This window comes from Phascolarctos cinereus, unplaced genomic scaffold, assembly GCF_003287225.1.
Source record: "Phascolarctos cinereus isolate Bilbo 61053 unplaced genomic scaffold, phaCin_HiC Scaffold_1;HRSCAF=81, whole genome shotgun sequence".
Lineage (NCBI taxonomy): Eukaryota > Metazoa > Chordata > Mammalia > Diprotodontia > Phascolarctidae > Phascolarctos > Phascolarctos cinereus.
In genome coordinates this window covers 75,840,357-75,860,559 of record NW_027555514.1, presented here as the reverse complement: position 1 = coordinate 75,860,559, position 20,203 = coordinate 75,840,357, and the positions used below count along the sequence as shown (strand labels likewise).

General features: G+C 38.0%; 1 long non-coding RNA gene across 1 annotated transcript; it reads right to left on the bottom strand.

Moving 5' to 3' along the window:
- Positions 1–521: 521 nt before the first annotated feature.
- On the bottom strand, positions 522–4,265 carry LOC110211192 (uncharacterized). The gene is made up of 3 exons (XR_002325295.2): positions 3,982–4,265; positions 2,459–3,181; positions 522–785 (listed from the first exon to the last, which is right to left on the bottom strand). It is a non-coding gene; the product is annotated as an uncharacterized LOC110211192 (long non-coding RNA).
- Between the last annotated feature and the right edge of the window lie 15,938 nt (positions 4,266–20,203).

Here is a 20,203-nt window from a genome sequence, read left to right as displayed (position 1 = left end):
CCTGGTACCTGTAACTGTCATCCTGGGAAGCCATCCTTATGGAGATGAAGCCTACGCTGGCAAATGTTCCTGCAGATGCTGTAGCCACAGCTATTGGAGACCCAGAAAGGAAAGTCCTTGTGACCAAGGTCCTTGGCCCTGTCAATGACTCAAACTTAGGAAGTGATATGATATTAAAAACAGTCATTGCCATCTGTTGATGCTGCACCCCAAGGCCCATCTTTCCATATGAACTATAGCTGATAGCCTCTGTATGTGTTGTCTTCTCCATTATAATGTGAATTCCTTAAGGGCAGAGACTATCTTACTTTCCTAACTATATCCTCAGCATTTGCCTCTATGTTCTTTGCACATAGTAAGTTCTTAATAAGTGGTTATTTTTTGTTCCCTCATTTCCCCTCTTTCTCTTTTTTCTCCCATGCACTTCATCCTTCTCAATCATCAGAATTTCCAAAAGGATTGATGAATTATGGCTATAAAATAAGAATTTTTTTCTCTCACAAACAGAATTTATACATTCAATGAATGTTATCCCCTCCAAAGAAGTCAACCTGGGAGGCCACACATTATTTCAATGGGGGTGCTATGGTTCTTTTTATTGCAATTTTCCTCTGAGTCCATCACACATTTCTCTAACTCTCTTCACTGATGACAAGCATTTGTTCTTTGAAGATGGGTCGGATTTTTGATAGTAGCCAAAACATCATTCAGAATGCCCAGTTTGGTGAATAAGTTTGTTGATTCAGCTGAGTGATTTCATCCTTAATCTATGATGAAATGTGACTCTAAAAGAAGGAAGGAATTTTTTTGGGGGGGCTCATAAACCAAGATGAAACCTCCACCTTCCCACTTCTGTTCCTGCTGTCCAGGATGCCTTGGCCCCTTTTTTTTCTTCCCATATTGATGCTTCTACTCTTCCTTTGAGAGGCAGTACTTCCTTCCCCAGTATAACCACAGATCAGTCCCCAAAACCTTAACTCTTCCATTAAGATCCAACTCATGGTTTTTTCCCCATAAAGTCTTTCCTAATTGTTCTAGCTTTTGGTTATCCTGCCATCTTCTGAATTCTTTTAGCATTAACTGTACCACCCATTTGGCATTTACCATATATAGTATTTTTAAAAAAATTTATTCTCCCCCTTTTTGTGGACAAAAGTTATGATTTTATTACATAGGGAACTCCTAGCAACAAAATTCCATCTATCAATGCATATCAGAACCTGCTTTGTGATTTATAATTCTACACAGTTGCTAACGGTAGCTGCTAAAGTCACTTGTCCAGGGTCACACAACCCATAGAATTACATGTCAGAGATGGGGCATGAACATAGGTTTTCCTGATTCCTGGACTGAGGTTAGCCTTCTATGTGCTATACCATACTGTTTCTTAGCATATAAACTACCTTCTATTATCTATGTTTATATCATGGATTCCTGTCCTTTTTTGTGTGCACCTTTGGAATCCTTTGCATTTTTATGCATTTAAAAACATTATTCTGAAGTATTTATAGGCTTCCTCAGACTACCTAAGGTTCCATTTTGTGGAACCCACCCTATAACAGGGCTTTTTAACTTTTTGTGTATGTCAGTCTAATAAAATCTATGGACCCTTTTTCAGAGTAATGTTTTTAAATGCATAAAATAAAATAGGCCTGCAAAGGAAACCAATTATATTGAAATCCAGTTATCCCAATTTAAAAAAAAAAAGTTTTTTCTTGTCTTAATACTGTCTCTCAAGCAAGATTCTAAGCTGTTTAGGGTTGGAACTTGGTGTCAGAGCACCATATATTTCTAATAGTGAATATAGCATCTTAAACATAGTAAGTTCTCCATAAATATTTGTCAATGATGATAATGATTAATGGATAGATCCCAAGTTATCTAAGTAGGGAAGAGCTGGAACTAATAATAGCTGACATTCACATAGCACTTTAATGTTTGTAAAGCTCTTTACATATATTATCTCAAATGAGGCTCACAACAAACCCTGTGAAGTAGGTACTTATCCCCATTTCAGATAAAGAAGCTATCTTAGAATTGCCCCGGATGCTATAGCTAATCAGAGTCAGAGGTGAGATCTGATCCCAGGTAAGCCTGACTCCAGACCCAGCATTCTGATGCCGCTTCTCTGCTCAGGGCTCCAGATTCCCAAGCCGAGGTTTTGTTTTTGTATTTTGTATTTTGTTTTTTCACACTATACTTCATTACCTCCTACCTGTAATTCGGGACCCCTAGTTTTGGGAAATGAAAGAATTGTTCATCTGTATAGTGTAGATTTCACCTATTTATAGCTACTCCCCATATCTGTATTTCAAGATGACAGAAAGATAAAGCAAGGCAAAAACCAGATGTAAGCACAGCTATCACCATTGAATTTGCAATTATACATTGCACCTCAGGAGAGAAATGAACTAAAGAACATTTTGGAGCTCAATTTAATTCAATTTCAACTACTTACATGAAGTTGTTTTCTTCCCTTAAAGGGTACATAGGCCAAAAGATCGCTCACACATCCAGCACTGGGAAATGTCACTGAAGCAGAATTTCGCAAGTGGCTGCTGTCGGTAGGGAAGCAGCTGGCAGGCCATGTTGTCACAGGGCCAGGACAGGGTCTGAAGCAAAGGGCTCATGCATTCAGCAGGGAGGGTAGTCAGAACTGCTCAGTGTGCTACCCAGAAAACAGCATGCCTGGAACATCAGACTAGGTCTAGCTTATAGCTGTATCTGTGACCTCACCATTGACTATGATATGGTCAATATTGATATTATATGTGTCTAACTGTGTGTACCAATACACACACACACAATACACAAACACATACATAAGAAGCAATGTTGCCTAATGGTTAGATAGCTAGCCTTAGAGGTAAGAAAACCTGGACTGAAATCTTGATCCTGTCACTTATTACTTATATAACCTTGGATAATCAGTTAACCTCTTAGGAACTGAGTTCTTCATACATAAAACACAAAGGGGCTGGACCAGATGGCCTTTAAGATCCTTTCTAACCTTCAATGTGTGATTCTGCCTGTGACATATACTGACTGTGTGACTTTGGACAAGTCATTTAATTCATCAGTGTCTCCTAGCAGCTCTCCAGAACCATAATTCATAGGATGAATGCCAATCTTCAGGGCTAGGCAGAATTTCCTCATGAGGAGTTCCATATAGCAGCTAGGTCTGAATAAAAAACAAAAACAAAAATAAAACCTTCACGTTTTTACTTATAAGTCTTATACATATTATATGTCTGTGCTATGTATGTGAGTGTGTGTGTATAAACTATTTTAAAGTATAGAATATGATAATAATACCTCATATTATAGAACTGTGTAAGGGTTCAAAAGTGTTTTCCTTACAACAATCTTTGGAGTTGTAGTTGTTGAGTTGTTTCAAATCTGACTCTTCATGACCCTATTTGGAGTTTTCTTGGCAAGGATACTGTAATGGTTTGTCATTTTATTCTCCAACTCATTTTACAGATGAGGAAACTAAGGCAAGCAGGGTTAAGTGGCCTGCTTAGGGTCACACAGCTAATAAGTATCTGAGGTAGGATTTGAACTCAGGTCTTCCTGACTCTAGCCCCAGTGCTCTATCCAGCGAGCCACTAAGGTGCCCCAAAAGGACGTCCACATTTACAATTCTGTGGAATTAGGCAGTGCAAATGTTGTGTGCCCATCTTATGTCAATAACTGAGACTAACAGAAATGAAGCAATGTGTTCAACGTTACATAGGTAGTAAGTGATGGAGTCGAAATTCAAATCTAGATATTCTGGTGACAAACTCAGTACTGCTTTTTTTTTTCTAGTGTAGCATATGCACATGCAGAAGCTACATTCAGTCTTTCAGGAAACTCTTTAATTCTGATACTGTGGAAAAAAGATCTCCCAGATTGATAGCTTGCAGATCTGGGTTTGAATCCTAACTCCTGCCTATGTGACTTTGAATAAATTACTTGACCTCTGTGGGCTATATTTACCTTATCTGTTAAATGAATGGGTTGGACCAGATGGCCTATCAATCTCTTCCAGCTCCAGATCAGTGATCTATATCCTTGTCATATCTGAGGTCTCTTCCATTTCTCAACGCTATGATCAATAATACTGCCTTTTCTTTGAGATTAATACTGTGATGACCAAACTGAGATTTCCTTTCAAAAGCATCTTCTTCTCTACTGCAAAGCAACAGTACAATGTGAATTGCTACTGTCATTTATTACAGATGACATTTTTATTTATACTGTTCCTGTTTTTTTTTCATTGATTTAAGGAACTCCCAATGAGGACACAGCAGCTCTGCACTGCTCTGCAAATCAGTCTTAGAGTTATTTGGGCCAATGAGACACAAAGTCAAAGACAAATACTTGCCCAGGGTGATACTGCCAGGATGTGTCAAAAGCAAGCCTTGAGCCCAGGTCCTCTGGAATCTGAGACTGGCTCCCTATGCAGTCTATCCACACTGCTTCTCTACATATGGTACAATTTTAGATGCTTTTCAGTCCTGCTTCTCAATGGTCCCCAGCAATAACCTTGCTAGGTTATTGTCTTTTTTCTCACCCTGAAAAATAAGAATTAAAAAGGTTAAGAGACACTCTCAAAGTTCTTTCTGACCATTAGATCCCCATCCTCCTAGTCCATTGTGTAACTTCCCAATAACAAATTCTACTTGATATTTCATAAATTAAATCAACATGGAGAAGAGCCAAAGAGGAACCACCTCATGTATATTACATTGTGTACTCCGGTAAGGTTCCACTGTCACTGGCAGTTAGATTTACCCACATGGCAGCTTGAGTGCTCTGTATTCAACTCAATTGTCTTTTTCCTTTAAGCCTTTTTCATAGCTACTATCTGTACTTCCTGTTCTCGTATATAGGTCCAGTCATCCATCATACTAGGGGGCAAACTCAGCAACGTGACAGAGTTATACTGACAAAAAAAAAATTAGATTACCAGGTGTGCCTTTTGTTCCAAGAGTGGGAAATGTGTGCTTTCCAGATGGGAGCAAAGGGCAAGGTCAGAACAATGAAGCCAAGGTTGATTTAAGGCGTTCTGTGGCACACCATAATTAGGATCTTGGCTGATGTTGGCATTGTCTGGCATAATGTGTCTGGGTTTATAACAACTGTGAAATCATTGATAAGTGCACACACACACACATATACACACACACACACACATACACAGAAATCAACTTCTGACTTGTCTTAGATAAGGCTGATAGATTGAAAAGCTCCTTTGAAGGCAATAATGGAAACTTCGGAAAGACACAGAACTGAAATATTTTATCCGTGCTTCTTTGTAGCAGCCCACATTTCAGGCAGTAATTATAGCTCACCTTCTGCAGCAAGTTAATAATATTATGATATTTTATTTTATGGCACTTCTAAACTTATCAATTTATTGTGTTATCCCACACCTCTCCTCACCACCACCTCACCAGGTATATGCCTTCCAGAATCACTGAGGTAGATTCCTCAAAAGCAGAAAGTGTCATTGTTTCTTGTCTGAATCTGCCTCTCCAACCAAATTCAATTCATTTTGATTCAAGAAGCCTTTTGGCAGTGCCTGCACAGTGTGTGACTGCTGGAGATACAGATACAAAAATGAAGCCATGTTCCAATAAAGCAGTGGCATGACATTTTTGTCTTCGTATGCCCAGCACTTAGCACAGTCCCTGGCCCATGGTAGGTGCTGTATAAAGGCTTGTTGATTGACTGATTGTCCTCAAGCAGCCTATATTCTAAGCAAATCCCTTGCATAAAATGTACACATCTGGGTGAGCTATAGTGACTTCTCACTTAAGGAGGCAGTGTGATGCAATGGAAAGGACACAGTTCTTGAGTCAGAGGACTTAGGCTCAAAAACTGTCTCTGATGTTTACTATTTGCAAGAGCTTAGGCAAGTCTCTTAGCTTTCCTGTGCCTCAGTTTCTTTTTCTATAAAATGAAGAACTGGAACTAGGTGATCTTTAAGTCCCTTCCAGATCTAGTTCTGTGAACTTACAGTTGTAACTAAACTGAGAAAATGAGGTTAGAAACATGGATCCTGGGGCAAAGAAAGCTTACTTTTCAGATGAGTAGATGGTCTTTCCTTTTCTCCTTCAAGTCCCAGTTCCTGCAGCTTGCCTCAAATACCATAAATGGGAAATAATCTCACAGTGATGGTATGTGCTATAGTTTTGTTTTGATAAGCAGGATTAAGAAAATAAAGCAGCATAAATGGTATTAATGTGGAATTTCTTTTGATTCTCGTAATAACTAACCACATTTCCCCTTTAGGAAGAGCTGAATGATAGATTACTTATGTGCAGAAGTTGTTTAAAGAAGCATTTTTCATTACAAGGAAGAGGATTACTTGTTAGTCCTAGATTATTTTGAGTAAGAACAATCAAGAGTAATTCACTATAGATTATTGTGGATAAATATATGAAATATAGAGCTATTCAGAGGTGAAGGACAAGGAGGTGGTATACATGCACAGCTCCCCATACCTACCCTTTCTAAAGTCACTTCTTAGCTCTCCTCTCTAGTTGGCAGTCAGTATTCTCAGAATCTCTCTGAAAAGTTGCCACATCTCGCCCTTTTCTTAAAAATAGGCCTTTAGGCCCAGCACAAAGGAACCATAGCTAAGCTAGCCAATTAATCCCTAACTGATCTACATAGGGAAAACTAGGTGGTACAGTGGACAGAGCTCCAGGCCTGGAATTAGGATAACCCGAGTTCAAATGTAGCCTCAGATACTTATTAGCTGTGTGACCCTGGGCAAGTCATTTAACCCTTTTTGCCTCAGTTTCCTTATCTGTCAAATGAACTGGAGAAGGAAATGGCAAACCACTCCAGCATCTCTGCCAAGAAAACCCAAATAGGGTCACAAAGAGTTGGACATAACTGAAAGAACTGAACAACGATCCACACAGTGCAACTCAATGAGTTCATCCCCAGCTTATGAGATTTAAGGAGATCTTAACCCTCAAGTGAAGAGTTAAATGACATGACCCTGATGTCCCTCAATTCCTCTCAAGAGACTGACAAGGCATGTGTCCCCACCCTCAACAGGAAGAGACAGCCAGTCTCAAACAAAGGTCAACCCCCTACAAACTCATCAAGCTAACTAGAGAATCTTATAACAAACACAGCTCCATAGACCATCTCTACCTTCATGCTCCCAGTGCCAATATCTCTGATCCAGCCTGTTGGCATATTACAACCCAAAGAATCTGGCTGGACCAGCCTCTAGAATTCAGCTCAAATGGATGGGTTTACCAGTGATATTTATTGTCTCTGGCTCCCCATATACAGCATTGTCTCTCCTTTTTTTTTTAAGCTCCTGCATGAAGAATGTGTGCCAGGACAGACAGACAGACAGATGCAACCCCCCCCAACAAATAGCATACTCAGGACAAGAAACAAACTCCTATGAACACAGCAACCAACATGAAGGTAAATGCTTCTGGGTAACTAGGTGGCTCAGACTGTAGGTCTTCAAAGTTTCAAAGACTGAGTATGAATACTGTTTTAGATACTTCACTAGTTTTGTGACTAATGTAAAGTTACAGAGATTTTCTCAGCCTTGGCTTCCACTGGGTCAAATGGGGTTAAAAATAGCACCTACCTCATGGGGTTGTTGTGAAGATCAAATGAGATAACATATTGTAAAGTGCTTTGCAAACCCTAAAGGTCTATACAATGCTAGCTTGATGAAGATGACTACGATGCAGTGAGCTGATACAGTAACTGTTGCTTGTATTCCAGAAGGCAGACTGTATCCTGTCAGAACTTTGAGGTCTGTATCAGTTCCACTCTGACACAAGAGTTCCTTGGGCCACTGCCTGAGTTGCTATCAGCATTGGAAGGTCCAAAGGGATTCTGGATTGTTCCTATTCCCAAAGATCTAAGGAAACCTGGGTCAGTTCTGGAAACTTCTTGCCAAGGATTCAGATTATTATTCAGCTAATCTAGGGTGACTGCATAGATTCTGGAGTAAACCAGTCTCAAAAGGCTCTTGAACAACATGAAGACTTGGGGTAGAATATAAATATTGATTGGATTTTCCTGGGCTCCTTAGGTTTAAGACAGCCTTGTATTGAGTCTTCCTCTAACGACCTTTCTCCGTTATTTTTTTAATTTAATTTTAATTTTTTTCAGCTCTGAGCTCTCTCCCATCTACCTACACTTCCTTCTGCCCCCCTCCCAGAAAGCAAGAAAAACAAAACCCATTATAAACATATATAGTCAAGCAAAACAAATTCCTACATTGGCCATGTCAAAAATTTTTTTTAAAAAATGCCTCTCTATCTGAGGTGGGTAGCATGTTTCATCATGAGTCCTCTGGAATGCTTATCTGTACCTTCACACTCCCAATGCCAATTTCTCTGATCCGGCCTGATAGCATATTACAACCCAAAGAATTTGGCTGGACCAGCCTCTAGAATTCAGCTCAAATGGCTAGGTTTACCAGTGATACTTATTGTCTCTATGACCCCCCATTTAGAGCACTTCTCTTTTCTTCAGCTGCTGCATGAAGTATTTGTGCCAAGATGCCATTATCACAGGCAAGAGGCCACAGACTAGTCTGCGGTTATTTTCCTCCTTGTTAGAAATACCCCAGTTCTTCAATTCCCTCTGTCAATTCTCCAGAAAATAGGCTATCTGAACCTCCCTCAGTAGTGCTAAGGAAACACCAAGGACCCAAACTAACCTGAGTTCAACTCAGCACTTCACCAGACAATTCTCAAATGACTAATATGAAAGCAATATATCAATAATTCCCGGGCCGTTCTCTCCTTTCTCCAAAAGCTAAGTAGCTGAATCATTGTCTTCCTGTCTATGACAACTTCTTCATGTTTTTACTTTATGACTTCAGTTTGCATGTTGGTATCTCCTTGAATATCCTTCCTTCCTGGCTATGTCAGTAGACTGGCATTTGTTAAGTGCTAGTGCTGTGAAAAGCATGGAGAATATAGACAATGAAAATATCCCTGCCCCTAGGGAACTTTAATTCTTTTCCACATGGGTACTGTTTCCACCAATGCAGATAGCAACTCCTCCACTTCTTTGATGACACATTCATAAGTTACTGTGACCAAAATATTTTTATGCACTGGAGGCCAATCCCCTGGTAATGAGCCTTTCAGAACTCAGTTGGGATGATCTTAGTATGACAGACACCCAAGCTCTTGCTGGGAAGGGCTTGAACTCGTCCCTGTTTGATTAGAACCTAAAAAAGTCTTCAAGAATCTAAGGTCACCTCTGTCACAAGGATGCCTTCGGTAGAAGAGAGGCTTGGCATTATGATAATTTTAACATGGTTTTTAATCAAAAATTAAAGTGGAAGCATCATAGGAATGAGGAATTTGTTCCTGTGGTGAATAAAGTCTTAAGAACTGTCTGTTTTTTGCATTCTAAATAGTCTTCATTGCGATGGAAACGAGATACTTCTAAGTTAAAATACCCTTAAGACTGGTGAGCCAGACATAAAAAGAAGAAAGGAAACCCCAGGGGATTGTCTTTACTTCTAGAAATGACATCGGGGTTCTGCAAGCATTGACCAGCATGGTAAAGGTGGCATTTGAGATGACTTTGATGCTATCAGCCAGGCCCAAGCAAAATTGCACAGTGGTGAAGCTTTGACTTTGATGTCTCTTTTTCTAGGAGAACCTCTTTCTTCGTTGCTTCTGAGGAAGCCCCTCCTATACCCCACTCTTATCCTAAACTGAATTAATCCCTATTATTCTGTTCATTGATAATTAAGGCATTTGCTGATAAATCAAGGTAGGACTTCTCCCAAAAGCATACGGCTTTTAAATGGCATTCTTCAAAGATAGGCCAATATTAGAGAATCATAGGACCCCAGATTTAGAACTAGAAGGAACTGCAGAGGTCACCTCACCCGATTCTTTCCTTTTAAGGACAAAGAAAGAGGCAGAGCCAAAATGGCAGCAAAAAGCCAGGAATATGTCTGAGCTCTCCCCAGTTTCCCTCAGAAACAATGTTAAATCAAGCCTCTAAAAGAATTCTGGTGCAACAGAATCCACAAAAAAAAAAAAATGGAGTGAAATAATGTCCCAGCCCAAGATAACTAGAAGGACTTCAGGAAAGGTCTGTCTCACTTGGGTAAAAAGAGAGTGCAGCCCTGTGCACATGGTGTCTGGGCAAGCCAGCAGAAGGCTCTTAGCCACAGCACAAATCAACAACTGAGTGTCCCCCCACCCTAGTTCTGGATCAGCAGGCCAGTGACACAGCAGGCCAGCTGAGGCCTCAAGCCCCAATGCAGCAGGCAAACTGCCTGCCCTGGAACTCAGGGCACAACAAATGCAACTAGGCTGGGACATTCTAGCACAGTGTGCAAGCCACCAGCCCCAGAGGCCGTAGCACAGATAACCAGTGACCAGGCCCCTGACCCCCAAGAGCAGAGCTCAACTTCTAAAAATGAGCAAAAACAGGGGACAGCTAGGTGGCGCAGTGGATAGAACTCTGGCCTTGGAGTCAGGAGTACGTGAGTTCAAATCCAATCTGAGACGCATGACACTTACTAGCTGTGTGACCCTGGGCAAGTCACTGAACCCCAAATTCCTCACCCCAAAAAAAATTATAAAAAAAAAAAGATTAGGGCAGCTAGATGGCCCAGTGGATAGAACACCAGCCCTGGATTCAGGAGGACCTGAGTTCAAATCTAGCCTCAGACACTTACTAGCTGCGTGACCCTGGGCAAGTCACTTAACCCCATTGCCTAGCAAAAAACAAAAAAATCCCGAAACAACAACAACAACAACAACAACAACAACAACAACAACAAAAGAAATTATCAAGGAAAACTTCCCTGAGGTCCTAGAACCTAGAATCCACCAATCACCTCCTGAAAGAGATCCCAAAATGAAAACTCCAAGGAACAACATATTCAAATTCCAGAACTATCAGGTCAAGGAGAAAATACTGCAAGCATCCAGAAAGAAACAATTCAAATATGAAGGAGCCACACTCAGGGTATGCTTCAAGAGAAGCGTAAAAAGGTAAACAGGAAAGAAAAAAGCAACATGGTATTCAATAAGGTTAAATTGTTTACATCTCTACATGGGAAGATGATATTTGTAACTCTTAAGAATTGTATCTCAATTAGGTCAGTTAGAAAGAGTATACCTAGACAGACAGTATGAATATAAGTTGAATTTGATGTGATGAGAAATAATTTAAGGGTAGAAAAAAAAGATTGTACTGGGAGAAGAGGAAGGGGAGGCAGAATGGGGAAAATTATATCACATGAAGAAGCATCAAAAACCTATTGCAGTATAGGAAAAGAAGGGAAGGGATAAGCATTGTTTGAACCTTACTGTCATCAGATTTCAATCAAAGAAGGAATAACATATATACTCAGTTGGGTAGAGAAATCTACCTTACCCTATAGGGAAGTAGGAGGAGAAAGGGTAAAGAAAAGGGGGGGAGCTAATGGAAGGGAGGGTAGATTGGGGGAGGTGGTGGTCAGAAGCAAAACACTGGTGAGGACAGGGTAAAAGGAGAAGAGTATAAACACGGAGAAAATAGGATGGAGTGAAATACAGTTAGTAATCATAACTATGAATGTGAATGGGATGAACTCTCCTATAAAATGGAAGCAAATAACAGAGGGATGGCAATCCTCATCTCAGACAAAGCAAAAGCAATAATAGATCTAATTAAAAGAGACAAGGAAGGAAATTATATCTTGCTAAAAGGTACCATAGACAATGAAGTAATATCAGTACTAACCATATATTCACCAAGTGATATAGCATTCAGATTCTTAGAGGAGTAGTTAAGTGAGTTACAAGAAGAAACAAACAGCAAAACTATGCTAGTGGGAGACCTCAACTTCCTTCCCTCAGAACTAGATAAATCTAACCACAAAATAAACAAGAAAGAAGTTAATTAGGTGACTAGAATTTTAGAAAGTTAGCTAAAGTAAACCTCTGGAGAAAACTGAATGGGGATAGAAAGAAATATACCTTTTTCTCAGTGGTATATGGCACCTACACAAAAATTGAATATATATTAGGGCATAAAAACCTTATAATCAAAAGCGGAAAGGAAGAAATATTAAATGTATCCTTTTCAGATCATGATGAAATAAAAATTGCATGTAATACAGGGCCATGGAAAGAGAAAATTAATTGGAAATAATCTAATCCTAAAGAATGAGTGGATCAAAGAAACAAATCATAGAAACAATAATTTCATCGAAGAGAATAGCAATGAGACAATATACAAAAATTTATGGGATGCAGCCAATGTAGTACTTAGAGGAAATTTTATATCTTTAAATGCTTACATGAATGAAATAGAGAAAGCACAGATTAATGAATTGGGCATGGGATTTTAAAAGATAGAAAAAGAACAAATTAAAAATCATCAACTAAACACCAAAATTGAAATTCTGAAAATCAAAGGAAAGATTAATAAAATTGAAAGTAAGAAAACTATTGAACTAATAAATAAAACTAAGAGAAGGTTAATGAAAAAAATAATAAAATAGATAAACCTTTGGTTAATTTGATTAAAAAAAGAAAGAAAACCAAATTGTCAGCAACAAAAATGAAAAGGGTGAGTTCACCATCAATGAAGAGGAAACTAAAGCAATAATTAGGAGCTATTTTTCCTAACTATATGCCAATAAATCTGACAATCTAAGTGAAATATTTGTAAAAATGTAAATGCTCTAGATTTACAGAAGAGAAAATAAAATATTTAAATAACACCATTCTAGAAAAATAAATTGAACACGCCACCAATGAACTCCTTAAGAAAAAAAAAATCTCAAAGGGCAGACAGATTTACAAGAAAATTCTACCAAACATTTAAGGGACAATTAATTCTAATACTACATAAACTATTTGGGAAAAAATAGATGAAGAAGGAGTGCTACAAAATTCCTTTTATGACACAAATATAGTGCTGAGACCTAAACCAGGAAGAGCCAAAACAGAGAAAGACAATTATAGACCAATTTCCTTGAAGAATATTGATTCCAAAAATTTACATAAAATACTAACAAAGAGGTTACAGTAATTTATAACCAGGATAATACACTATGACCAGGTGGGATTTATACCAGTAATGCAGGGCTGGTACATTATTAGGAAAACTATCAGCATAACTGACCATATGATTAACAAAACCAACAGAAATCACATGATTATTTCAATAGATGCAGAAAAAGCTTTTGACAAATATAGCACCCATTATTATTAAAAACATTAGAGAACATGGGAATAAATGGAACTTTCCTTAAAATAAGTAATATCTATCTAAAACCATCAGCGAGCATTATCTGTATTGGGGATAAGCTAGAAGCCTTCCCAGTAAGATCAAGGGTGAAACAAGGATGCCCAATATCACCACTATTATTCAGTGTTGTACTTGAAATGTTAGCTTTAGCAATAAGAAAAGAAAAAGAAATTGAAGCAATTAGACTAGACAATGAAGAAACAAAACTCTGTCACTCTTTGTAGATGATATGATGGTATACTTAGAGAATCCTAGAAAATCAACTAAAAACTACTTGAAGTTATTAACAACTTTAGCAAAATTGCAGGATATAAAATAAATCCACATAAATCATTAGCATTTCTATATATTACCAACAAAGCTCAGCAAGAAGAGATAGAAAGAGAAATTCCATTTAAAATAACTGCAGGCAATATAAAACATTTGGGAATTTACTTGCCAAGACAAACCCAGAAACCATATGAACACAATCATAAAACACTTTTCGCACAAATAAAGTCAGATCTAAACAACTGGAAAAATAACAATTGCTCATGGGTAAGCCAAACTAATATAATAAAAATGACAATTCTATCTAAATTAATTTACTTATTCAATGCCATACCAATCAAACTACCAAAAGTTATTTTATAGAGCTAGAAAAAATAATAACAAAATTCATCTGGAAGAACAAAAGGTCAAGAATATAAAATGAATTAATGAAAAAAAATGCGAAGGAGGGTGGCCTAGCCATACCAGATCTAAAACTGCATTATAAAGTAGCAATCATCAAAATTATTTGGTACTGATTAAGAATAAGAGTGGTGGATCAGTGGAATAGATTAGGTATGCAAGACAGAGTAGCAAATGACTATATCAATCTACTATTTAATAAGGCCAAAGACTGCAGTTTCTGGGATAAGAACTCATTATTTGACAAAAACTGCTGAGAAAACGAGAAAAAATATGGCAGAAACTAGGCATAGAACAACTTCTCATACCATATACTAAGATCAGGTCGAAGTGGGTACAGGATTTAGACATAAACGTGATACCATAAGCAAATTAGGAGAGCAAGGAATAGTTTACCTGTCAGATCTATGGTGAAGGGAAGAAATTATGACTAAACAAGAAATACAGAACATTATGAAATACAAAATGGATAATTTTGATTATGTTAAATTAAAAAGGTTTTGCACAAACAAAGCCAACATAACCAAGACTAGAGGAAAAACAGAAAGATAGGAATCAATTTTTACAGCAAGTGTTTCTAACGAATGCCTCATTTCTCAAATATTTGGAGAACTGAGTCAAATTTATGAGAGTACAAATCATTCCCCAATTGATAAATGGTCAAAGGATATGAACAAGCAATTTTCAGAAGAAGAAATCAAAGTTGTCTATAGCCATGTGAAAAAATGCTCTAAATCACTATTGATCAGAGAAATGCAAATTAAAAACACTCTGTGGTACCACCTTACACCTATCAGATTGGCCAACATGACAGAAAAGGAAAATGATAAATGTTGGAAAAGATGTGGGAAAATTGGAACACTAATGCATTGTTGGTAGAATTGTGAATTGATCCAACCTTTCTGGAGAGCAATTTGGAACTATGCCCAAAGGGCTATAAAACTGTGTTTACCCTTTGATCCAGCAATACAACTGCTAGATCTATATCCCAAAAACACCCCCAAAAAGGAAAAAAAAAGGTCTATTTGTACAAAGAAGTATATTTATAGCACTCTTCTTGTGGTGGCAAGAAATTGGAAATTGAGAGGATGCCCATCAGGGAATGGCTGAACATATAGTATATGAATGTAATGAAATACTATTTTGCTATAAGAAAAGATGAGTAGGCAGATTTCAGAAAAACCTGGAAAGACTTACATGAACTGATGCTGAGTGAAGTGATCAGAACCAGGAGAGCATTGTAAACACTAACAGCAACATTGTACAATGATCAGCTATGGTTAACTTAACTCTTCTCAGCAATACAATGATTCAAGACAATTCCAAAAGACTCGTGACAGAAAATGCAATTCATATCCAGAGAAAGAACTATGGAGTATGAATGTAGATTAAAGTATACTATTTTCTCTTTTTTTGTTGTTTTTTCTTCCTCATGGCCTTTCCTGTTTGTTCTGATTTTTCCCTCACAATATGACTGATGTGGAAATATGTTTACATGACTGCCATGTATAATCTATATCAAATTGCTTGCCATCATGGGGAAAGGGAATGGGAGGGAGGGAGGGAGAAAACATTTTGAACTCAAAGTCTTATTAAAAATAAATATTGAAAATGATGTAATTGGAAAAGATAAAATATTACTTAATATATATGCGTATGTATATACTGGGGCAGCAAGGTGGCACACTGGATAGAGTACTGGGCCTGGAGTCAGGAGGACCTGAGTTCAAATCTGGCCTCAGATGCTTACTAGCTGTGTGACCCTGGGCAAGTCACTTAAACCTGATTGCCTCTAAAAATTTTAAATTATATGTTATAAGATATATAATATATTAACATAATATGTAATTATATTATGTGTAATATAATATATCATATAATATATAATTAATATATTGTAACAATATATTATATATATAAACTATTAGCTAACTTGATTGAAGAGAAAGATTAAAATCAAATCTGAAATGAACAGAACATGAAATAGATAATTTAAATAATATATTGACTTATTTAATTAAACTTTTGGTTTCATTCTCATATAGTTGGGCAAAATGGTTTGTAATGTTATTCTTCATTTCTTCTTCATTTGTTGTAAATTCTCATCTTTTCTTTTTGATACCTGTGATTTGGTTTTTCTTTTTCATTTTGGTCAAGTCAGCTAATAGTCCTTTTTTTTTTTTTTGCTAGGCAATGGGGTTAAGTGACTTGCCCATGGTCACACAGCTAGTAAGTGTTATGTGTCTGAGGTCAGATTTGAACTCAGGCCGTCCTGAATCCAAGGCCGGTGATCTATCCACTGCGCCACCTAGCTGCCCTGCTAATAGTTCATTTTTTAAAAAAGATCTTAATTTTACTTATCAATTCAATGATTTTTTTTTGTTTTCAGTTTTGTTCATTTCTTTAATTTTTCAGGATTTCTATTTTGATATTTAATTGAGATTTTTAAATTTGTTAATTTTCTAGTTTTTTTGACTGCATCCCAGATTTATTGATTTTTTTTTCTCTTTGTCATTAAAGGATTTAGAGATACAAATTTTCACCTAAGAATTGTTTTAATAGCCTACCGAAAAAGATAAATAAATAAAGATAAAGAAGCTGAGTCCCATGAGTGTTAAGCTGCAAAAGTATCACAGGCAGGATTTGAACCCAGGTCTTCTGGCTCTGGAGTCATTATACTACTACATTGTTTTACTACAAATAAGAAACCCTCCCAGGGATCCCAATGTGACCATATTTTTCTCACAAGTCTGAGGTTTACCTAGGTCTCAATCTCTCTCAAATATAGACGAATCTGCCAAAGGGCTATACAGTTATGACCAGTTTAATTATCTACTATAGCCAGGTACTGGTCTTCTCTCTGCTTAAAACGATTTGCTATATATGGCTTTTACATGTCCATGACAACATTTGGCAATCTAGTTGTGCCCAGCTCTGTTACTTTTCCTCGCTATAATTCTGTCTAAGTTAGTGACCACTAGCCCTACCACTATTCCTAGACATGGTGCTAACAGTGTTCCCTTCCTATGATCCTTTCTCTCTTTCTCCTCCAAGAAAGTGACAGGGTCTACACTAGGTGCTTCCCATTCAAATCTCTAACCACTGAGGGCACAGGGACATCTTTGACTAGTTCTGATGTATGTTCCTCTGTACCACACCTCTTCCAGTCATACTTGTCTCTCAATCTCACCTAATCAGGACAAATCAATCCCATTATTGTTGTGGGAATCTGAGAGAATGGATGAACTTGAGGTATAAAATGTGGAACATTTGGTTACTGTTCCAAGTTCATTGTAGTCCTGTTTATAAATCACTAATTTCTAAATAATGGTGAATGGGCCAATATGTATATTCTTTAAAGTTCAGGAGGGTATCAATGCAGGAAATATATGTGAAATGGCCACAGATATCATCTCTGGTTCTCAGTTACAGAGCCCTTATTATCTATCTATCACCCTGTTGTCTTCCTGTTCCTATAATTGCTAAGTGTTCTGAATTCCTGCAGATTTTGTCCCCAGGTCATGAAATCCAACATTTCTTAAGTCTCTAGCACGTCAGACAGACACATTAAAGAATGAGCTTCCAAGTATGTTGTGTATCACTTTTTCTTGGGAGATTCTGCCATTGATAGGAATTGAATTCAACCCTGATTTAAGGTATAACAGAACAAATACTGCATAATATTCTGGTTTGGATGCTCTATGGGTCCACAGGCTTGTGGATGGTAGGCTATGGTAAGCCATAGCTGGACTTCTAATTTCTTTCAAAGGCCTTTCCAGAACTTGGCTATAAACTGTGACCCTCTATCCAAGACAATCTGTACAGGAAGTCCATGGAAGAAAATGACCTTTAGAAAATACCATACTGTCTTCAGGGCAAACAGTAGCTTGGAACATGGGATCAAGTAGCACATTCTTGAGAAATGATCTATTGCAGGCGGGTATGGTAGGCCTGTAATACTCACTGTTGGGGGAGGATGAGGCTGGTATGTTGTATGAGCTCAGAAATTCTGAGCGGCAGTAGGGCTAAAGTGGATCTGCTAACTGCGCTAAGTCTGGCAGCAAAATAATGAGACCCACAGAGCCAGAGGATTGGGAGAATAGCACCAGACTGCCTAAGGAGAGGCACACTGGCCCAGCTAAGACATGGGCAAGTCAAAGTTCCCATTCCAATCAGCATTTGGATTGGGTCCATGAAAGACCAGCACATTTCCAGTCTGGACAAGATAGGGATATGAAAGAAGGAAGGAAGGAAGGAAGGAAGGAAGGAAGGAAGGAAGGAAGGAAGGAAGGAAGGAAGGAAGGAAGGAAGGAAGGAAGGAAGGAAGGAAGGAGGGAAGGAAGGAAGGAAGGGAAGGAGGGAGGGAGGGAGGGAGGGAGGAAGGAGGGGAGGAGAAAGAGAGAAAAGAAGAAAAAGAGAAAAAGAAAGAAAAGAAATAAGGAAGAGAGAGAGAGAGAGAGAGAGAGAGAGAGAGAGAGAGAGAGAGAGAGAAGGAAATAATATAGTGCTATGAGGGTTGGGGTATTCCTCTATAAAAATAATAAACCAATAATAAAACCAAACCTCAAATGATATTGTAGTCAAGGAGGTATCACCACTTTCCTCCTAGGATCTCTTCAAGGTGATAATACCATTCTTCTGCTAGAATCTTTTCATGTACTAACACAACTCATTAAATTAGACAAAAACCCCTTTGTTCCTAGCCCAGTCCAGACACCAATAATGCTTTGGATTAGTTTTAAGATCTTACTTCCCTCAAAAGTTTGGCTTACAGTGACCTAACATACTATGACCCACTCCTGGATGAATCACAGGACTGTTCCTACTTCCTTGTCACTGATGCAGACTGTGTTCTGCAATGGAGGAAACACTGGTTTTTAGTCATTGGACTTAAGTTCAGACCCTAGCTCTATTATTTACTATCTCTGACCTTGATCATATCAAATATCTCTGAGCCTCAGTTTCTTCCTCCATAAAATTAAGGGGTTGGACCTCTAAGGTCCTTCAAGTCCCTGCTAAAAACCTCACAAGAAGTCTTTCATGGTCTCCTATAATTTTAACCCCTTCCTTCTGTTGATTGTTTCTAATTTATTATGTATAGAACCTGTTTGTACAGTTATTTAAATGTCTCCCTAACTGGACTCTGAGCTTCTTGAAAGCAGGAGCTATCTTTTGCCTTTGTTTATGTCCACAGTGCTTAGCACATTGCCTAGCATATCATGAGCACTTATCAAATGTTTATTGACTGACTTCCACTAAACATGGGCTCTCTCCAGCCTTCTTTCTCCTCAAATCCTAATCTTCATGGTGGTACATCAGCAGCACATGAATCACCAACACAGAAAAACAAAGATGGAAAGAATTATTCTAATCCTGACCTCTGAAATAGACTTAAGTTTATATGGTTCCTTAAGGTCATAGTTGGGTTTTTTTTGGTGAGGCAATTGGGGTTAAGTGACTTGCCCGGAGTTACACAAGTAGTGAGTGTTATGTGCCTGAGGCTGGATCTGAAGTAAGGTCCTCCTGACTCCACAGCCGAGTGCTGCCCCTTATAATTGAATATTTAACTCCATCAAAGTTGTGCCACTATTTCCCCAGTGGTCAGTTCCCAATCTATTCTCACATAATTAATCTCTGTTAAAATCAACTGATGAAAGAACATATACCTATGAAGTATAAAGTCATGAACTCTGATAGGCCCTTCCTTTCTGATGCAATTTGATTCAGAACTGTCCTAAAATACCCTTAAACTGTTTGTTTCCACATAAAATAACAAATTTAAATATTATAGCAAGTGTACTAGCCTAAAAACTCTCCTTGACATTGGGAAGGTATCCTCTTGGCCAAAACACCACTTGTGTCATATCTACTTTCTCCACAGTTGTGGTATCTATCAGCCTTGAGTACCCTAGAATAAACTGTCTCTAAAAGTTTATCATCCCTAAGAAATCTTGCAAGGCCTTAACTTGTGCTAATTATGTCTGTATGGATGTACGACTTGCATGTATGTTGGGCCCACTCATAAGCCTCTTGACCTCATCACAGTTCCCAGGAATTTGATCTGTCTCTGATGCAAGATATATTTCTAGGTCTTACAACATAAACCATAACCATTAATTGGTTAATTCATCAAACAACATGCATTTATTAAGCCCCTATAATATTCTCCTCAAAGTGCTAGTCACTAGGCTACAAATACAATAATGATTTAGTCCTGTAAGGAATATTCTCAGAAGTAGTGCATCCTACTTAATTGTAGCAAAGTAACTAT